We start from the raw sequence: 7,107 nt of genomic DNA on the forward strand, positions 1-7,107 counted from the left end.
GTGTTACTTTGAGTAATTTAGCCCATTACATCTGCAGATTATTGCTCTTCATTACATACATTTTCAAGGATAAAGAACAAGAAGCTAAGATCAGAGTAACAGGCTATGCTTCAACACTCTGTTGGCAAATGTAGAACAAATGATTAGTTGCACTGTGCCGTTGTTTAGTTGGGACCTTATGTTCAGTGCTAAAGTACTTTGTCTTAATTTAGACTTTGAGCATATAAGCACTTGAGCTTATATCTAGAAGCACTCCCATAAGTAAAGCTATTGCCTTAAAAGTTATTGACTACTTGTACAAATAAAGTCCCATTATTGTAAGGTTGAAGGTCTGGAACAATTATTTCTTGACTAAATATCACTTAGTTTATTCAAGTTACTGAATTTTTTAGCAGTCTTCTGAAGGTTTCTTTCTGCAGGTTTGGTCATTTGGTGTAGTGGGGCCTGATCCAAACCTAGTCAGATCTAGTAGAAAGGCTATTCCCTCCTTTACTTTTTTTCTTCTGGGTCTATCTTCTGGGAGTACACTGTGGTGCTTCCCAGAACCTCTGCAGAAGCAACTAATACCTGGATTTCTCAATATACTCCAAGAAACACAGAGGTGAATGTCGGACACTTATCTTGGTTTTGCTGAAGGCAACTCCTGCATAGGTTTTTAGTGCTGTCTAGAATGATGTGTCAGAATCCCTGGGTGAAAAGACTTCTATAAAAAGCCTGCCTTTTAGAGAGTAAATCCGAGCACTGTGTGCTGAAAGCTATCTGAAGTATTCAGCTCTGTGTGACTAATAGATTCCTTTGCTACCAAGAACCCAGTGGAGATTTGTTATGAGATCTTCTTTGTGAGGTCACAGCAAACTTGCAGAGAAAACCCCCAAACTAGAAAACAACACCCCAAACTCACACCACTTTTATGAAAGAATCCTCCTTGACATTTTTTCATGAATTAAAAAAACAATAAAATTATCTGAATGAAGAACTTGTAGAGGGAGGGAGAGAAAGGGAGAATCTTGCAAGCTCAGAGTGATATATATGTAAAAGTGCCTCATGGGAAGAATATCACAAATTTTACAGCTTTTGCCAAGAACGAAGGAGTTCAAGAGTGTGACATTGTACCCAGTGTTGTTTTCCTTCTCTTTCCTAAAGATAGCAGATGTGACAGAAATTACTCTATACCATTTTCGATGAATGTGGCTATAACTGCTGAGCAACAAGTTACTACATATTTAGCAGTGATTTACTTAATTCTTGGGAAAACTCCAGTGTTTGCTGTTTAAAGTGGTTAACACCTTTGCAAGCTTCCATTCTTCTATATCAGTCCCAATCCTGATGCTCTTGGCTCCTTACAGAAAAGGAAGACCAAAAGGAGTTTTCTGGGTGTTCCCTTCTTTTACTGGTTTGGAACAAGCTTAGTGGCCTGTTAATGTAGGCAAAGGTGAGTGGGGGTCGGAGGAAAATGTTTGTCAGCTGGATTGATCATGTTGTATTATACTTTGGATGTCTTGAAACTCTGTTTCAGTGCTTCCATCTTCTTCCTATTTCATTGCTTTTTTAACCCAGATATTGCAAGAACAGTTCCAATCTCCACCTCAGAACAACCTCTCTGTTGCTCTACCTTAAAACTTGTGAACTTTTGTCTGAAGGAGAGTGGGGAACTGAGTGGGGATTACAGGTAGATTCCAGGTCCAATAGTTTTACAAATATATAACCAGACATAACAGCCACTTAATGTTTGAACATACCTGATAATGGTTTCCCTTCTTCTGTGAAAGTATATGTAAGCATAATGTGGGGTTTTTTTTTTTTTTTTTGTTTTGTTTTTTTGCTGTGGTAGTGTATGCAATGTTACTGAATATCCCATTTTGCAGAGGAGCCTTTCTGGTGACTTTGGTTTTGGCCCACATGCTTGTTACTACTGATGCAGTAACAGACGTTTTTCTTTACACACGGACCATATTTCTTACCACAAAGATTTAATATGAAGAGATTATATTTGGAAATAGGTGGAAAAAAAAATGAAAGAGAAAAAGAGCGATAGGAGTTGCCCAAGGTGGCAAGATGGCTTTAGAGACTTGTATTCTCCATTCTTGATATCTTTTAAGTTTAATTCTTTAGGAGCATAGAAATACTCACATAGGCATTCTCTAACAACGTTTAAATGTAATTTAAAACAGTATTTGTGGTTATTGGTACCCAGTGATCATAAATGTGTTGCACTACAACTGACACTATTTTTTTAGAATGCTTGTTTTTTCAACATTTTATGGGTGCGAACCAAAACAGAACTGGAGGGCATGTGGAACCGAACACGGGGAAAGGAGACATGAAAGAATAGTCTTCTGCGCAAAAATACGTATAAGAAAACAAATGAAACTCCCTAGAGCACTACCTGGAACCTTCCAGGGACACGATGACTTGTTTCTCTGCCACAGTAACCCAGGTATGTGGCATCCATCTAATTCAATTAAAGTATGCAGACAGAGGCTGTGAAGCCTTGTAAGCAAACAAGTAGAATGCACCAGAAAAGTCCAGTTAGTGGGAAAGGAGCTGAAGAGAAAACAATACTATGAAATGTTTTTAGGGTACTGTTAGGTCATGGCCTGTACCAATGATTGAGCACCTGGTGAAGGGGCATAGCCAGTCTTGGGAGCACAGGTGCCAGCAATTCACCTGTGCAACTGTAAGGAATACACCCAGGGCCAACTCCTCCCTAAACTCATTTAAGGGCGGGCAGCCAGAGGGAAGCATCTCTACTTGGAAGTTGCCTCCTTTGGGAATTTTTTAGTGAGATGTTATCCTCAGAATGGGGTAAGATGTTCCTTCTTTATTACTGGATTATGATCAATGCATTAAGTGATCTGAATACTGGTCTGTGGCAGCTATATTCTCCTCCAGACAGGAGTAGACCAGATAGAGAGCAGAACAACGTCGAAGGCTGCACTGAAGACTGACCAAGTCCTAGCAGGAATGAACTAAGAGAGTACATGAAGTGCTGAGTGACCTGAATGAAAGACACAGATGGCTGACCCAACAGTGCATATGTTGCAAATAATTTGGGCTTCCCTGCTTAAGGCTCAAATTAAGGGAAGTAGTATATGACTGAAGTCCCAAGTTGGAACGATGAATAATCTACTCCCTGCCCCTGAGAATCTAGAACCAGGAACCCACAAGGTAAAATGGTCTTGAAAAAAGCCCAAGTGGGGGCAAAATGGTGCAGCCTACTTGCACCATAAGGGCAATTATTAGAAGGGGGAGGAATGGTCATACCACAAGGAATTTGCATGTGGTCCTCAGAAATTGTGAAACACAGATTCTCATCACAAAGGCGACCCTAATTATATCATTTTGGCAGATCAGAGCCCCCTCCATCCCCTGTTTAGTACTTGGTATAATTATCCAACTGTCAATTAACGCCAAAGAGCGTGGTATAAAAGGCTTGGATGTGCCCCTGTCCAAATGGAAATCTTGACACACAACAGGAAAATGGCATGCATTTCACTGTGGAGGGTGGATCTGCCTATTTTAGTGTCAAACACCTGTTCTACTCCCCCTGAGATTCTCAACCTGTCAGGATGACCAAAGGAGACAGAAGCAGCATTGGGTTTCAGTGCCACTGAAGAATTATCAAGACATCTCGTTTATCAAAGACACTTAATGACAAATTTCTGAATTTTTGAAGGAAGCTGTACAGGACATTGAAAACTAGGGACTCTGTGTTGTGATGAAAACTGCATCAACATTGTGACTACAATTATGAACTTATAAAGGAAAGCTTGTCCTCTCTATGCTCAGTCAATTGTCCAAGCTGTGAAGGGGTGGAGTATAAGGGAACTAATGGTTGTGGCCTGAACACCTGCTTCTGATGGAGCACCTGATGAAGGGGAGTGGGTAGCCTTGGGAGCACAGGTGCAAGCAATTGCCTGTGCAATCCTAACATCATTTAAGGGTTCTCAGCCAAGGGAGGAGCATCTTTACTTGATGATTGTTTCCTTTGGAAGTTTTTCAATGAGCTCTTCTCCTCGGAAATGGGTAAGCTATTTCTTTTTATTTACTGGATTGTGAACAGTACCTTTCTTCAGTGATCCTAAAACTGATTAGTGGTATCTATATTTTCTGTGTTGTACAATACAGATGTGAAGTTGAAGAGACCACCAAGATCATCTAGTCCACCTGTGATGACAAACCTAGTTGAAAAAAGTATGCTTTTAAACAATTTCTGGCTTAAGATGTTGTGTGACTGCTTTGAATGGGCAAGGATCCCATCCAGTAAGAGCAGTAGCCATTGGCTTTTTGTGGGGGTTTAAGAGCCGGGATTGTATTTGCTTAATATCTTGGTTGCATTGCTAGTAGCTGCCACTGGAGCTGGGAGGAGCTGTTGAGCTTTCTTGAGTCCTCTCATCTCCAGAGCAAGCTGCAGACACCCTGCTCTTCCCAGCTCCTTTTTTCTGGGCAGGCCCTTTGGCAGCAGCACCTCCAGGTCTGCCTCACTCCTGGCACTGCCTTCTCTCTTCTCAGCCAGACCAGTCCCAGTAAACAGAAAGTCAGGGAATGTGTGGTGAGGACTGGCTACCAAGCAAAGTGGGTTATTGCAAGCTCTGTTGCAGAAGTAAGCTCTGGAGGGAGGGAAGTGCTCCAGAAAGGAATACAGGGATGTGAATAGTGGCCCCTCTTCAGGTGAGAGCTGATGGGAGGGCCTTTGATATTCATGAAATCCTGGATTGAAGAAACCAGTCTAGAAAACTGCTTAAGATAGGCTTGTAGGGATGAGCGTAAAGACACTGAGGATCTGGAGGGGCTTGTGCACTACAGAGCCTGAAGCTGATAAGCAGAGCTTTGAACAGAGAAAGGGGAAAGCTGTAACTGAGATGAAAGAGGCATTTTTAAATAAAAGAAAACAACTTGTCAAGTAACCAGACAGTTAAGGGAGTGAAATACTTGCCTCTGATAGGGTTTTTCTTAGTTCAGAGACAGGAGAAGCCTATGTCAGCAGCGAGCATTGAACAAATGGAATGAGGAACAGGCAAAGCATCAGTCATCTTTATTAACTGATACTGAATGTCCACAGTCCTTAACTAGCCCCAGCTATACTTGCTGCTAGGTTAACATAAACACTAATCTACCATCATTTGAGCATAATATGTTAATAGGGCTGCTTTTCCTTCCCTGATGGGAAGTCTGACAGGAATAGGCAGGTGCATGGGGACCAGAGGAGAGGCTCCCACTGAGGTATCAGAGCAGCAGGAAAGCCAGAAAGACCCCTTCACGCATGCCACTTATTTTGCTGGATGTTGCCTCCTTCTGGCTGCACAAAGTGCAACAAGAGAAATGGAGCCCCAGGAATGGGGAGTGGATGTGTTTGTGTCTCCTTAACTGTGTGCATGTCTTCATTTGCTCAACACTTAAATCAGTTACAAGACACTTGTTGACTGGCAATAAATATTTCTCAGCTGATAGCTAGGTCACCTGCTGCAGAAAGATGTGAGATGATTCTAAGAAGCCTTTCTGAGGCATCTACTGCTACCATGCTCATCTTGATACGGGCTGGTTTAGCTGGCTAAATCACTATACTCCAATTCATAAGTAAAAAAACACAGGATAATAAGTTTTCATGGAATTCAGGAGTTCAGATTTCTTTTGTTTGTTAGCAACAAGTCTTAGCATATGCAGATTTTTCCCATAGTAAGCACTTTGCTGTTCTGATAGACATTGATTACTTCAAAAGAGAGCCTAGATTTGCACTCCAGAATGGTTTGGTTTTGTGGTTTCTTCTTTTCCTTCCTGTTTTATTATAGTTGGAGAGACAAAAGAAACATTATTCTGTTAAAAGTGGGCTTTGTTCTTGTAGGATAATCACTTCCTTAAATTTATTACTTTCTAGACAGGTATTTTTTCCAAAGAAATTTACTTTTTTTCTTTTATATCCTGTGTGCCACTTCATTCTTTCCCAACACTTGTTTTTATAGAATTGTTTGAGTTGCAAGGAGCCTTTAAACATAATCCAGTCCAACTCACCTGCAATGAACAGGCACACCTACAGCTTGACCAGGATGCTCAGAGCTCTGTCCAGTCTGACCTTAATTAATCCTGTGGATGGGACATCACCTCTCTGGGCAACCTGTTCCAATGCTTCATTGGTTTTGCAACGTTCAGATGATCCAGAAACAGGATTTTTGTTTTAAATTAAAAAGTGAAATTTCATAGCATAGATAATAAACTACTGTAAGAAAGTAATAAAAGAGCCTTTAATGTAAAATTCAGATTTGTATGCCTAAGGGGAAAATATTCTATAACATTTTCAAGAGCTCTTAAAAGCAGAAGAGAATGTGTTTCATTCAATTGGCAGATACGACTCTTGCCCTCAATGGTCATTTCCTAAATGTCGCTGAGATCTCAAGGGGCCTGAGTTGAATAGTTGTTCTTGAACTTTTACCCTGAAACTCTTGAGTAAGGTTGAGCTGACATATATAATCCCACAAGAAGCCAATGGAACAGCTGAAAAAAAAAAAAAAAGGAAATGGAATTTATGGGCTTATGCAATTAAACATAATATAAGCTGCTTTGTCTTTTCCTTGAGTTCCTGTCTTCGGTTAAAACACTGTTTTGCTCTGCTATAAGCTCCAGCCTGTACAGCTGTGATGCAAAGAAAAGGAAAGAAGAAATGCAACTGTGAAAGTAAGCTAGACAGTCTGAAGGATACAGCTTTATGAGGGTTTATATTAGTTTTCTTCGTGTCAGAATAAAAACTGAGAAGACAATACCTCTTGTGCAAGAGGATATTGTTCTACAGAAGCTGGTTAAATGGATCACTTTGTGTTTGATCATTTTTAGCAAAAACCCAGGGAGCTTCGAAACAGAGTTGAACTTGCAGGAGAATCTATAGCTTTTTACAAAGTTGATTATAGTAGTGTCTTCCATTGTTTCTTTGTACTTCAGTTTAAGAATGTCACATAAATCACAGGAGATGAAGCCAATTCCTTCCCTTTTCAAATTCCTCCTAGATGAAACCTGAATATAGCCCCCAAATTATGGGGCTAACAGATATGCTAAGATAGTCTCTTTTTCATCTTGCTAAAAATATTTTGTCTTGTTCAATTTTGTAACTAGAATATA

The 7,107-nt window shown here is 40.4% G+C and overlaps 1 long non-coding RNA gene across 1 annotated transcript; it reads left to right on the forward strand.

Annotated features, from left to right (window-relative positions):
* Positions 1-2,729: 2,729 nt before the first annotated feature.
* LOC125692773 (uncharacterized) lies at positions 2,730-6,886 on the forward strand. The gene is made up of 3 exons (XR_007376821.1): positions 2,730-2,805; positions 2,893-4,026; positions 4,129-6,886. It is a non-coding gene; the product is annotated as an uncharacterized LOC125692773 (long non-coding RNA).
* Positions 6,887-7,107: the final 221 nt, after the last annotated feature.

The sequence above is a fragment of the Lagopus muta genome, chromosome 4 (assembly GCF_023343835.1).
Source record: "Lagopus muta isolate bLagMut1 chromosome 4, bLagMut1 primary, whole genome shotgun sequence".
Lineage (NCBI taxonomy): Eukaryota > Metazoa > Chordata > Aves > Galliformes > Phasianidae > Lagopus > Lagopus muta.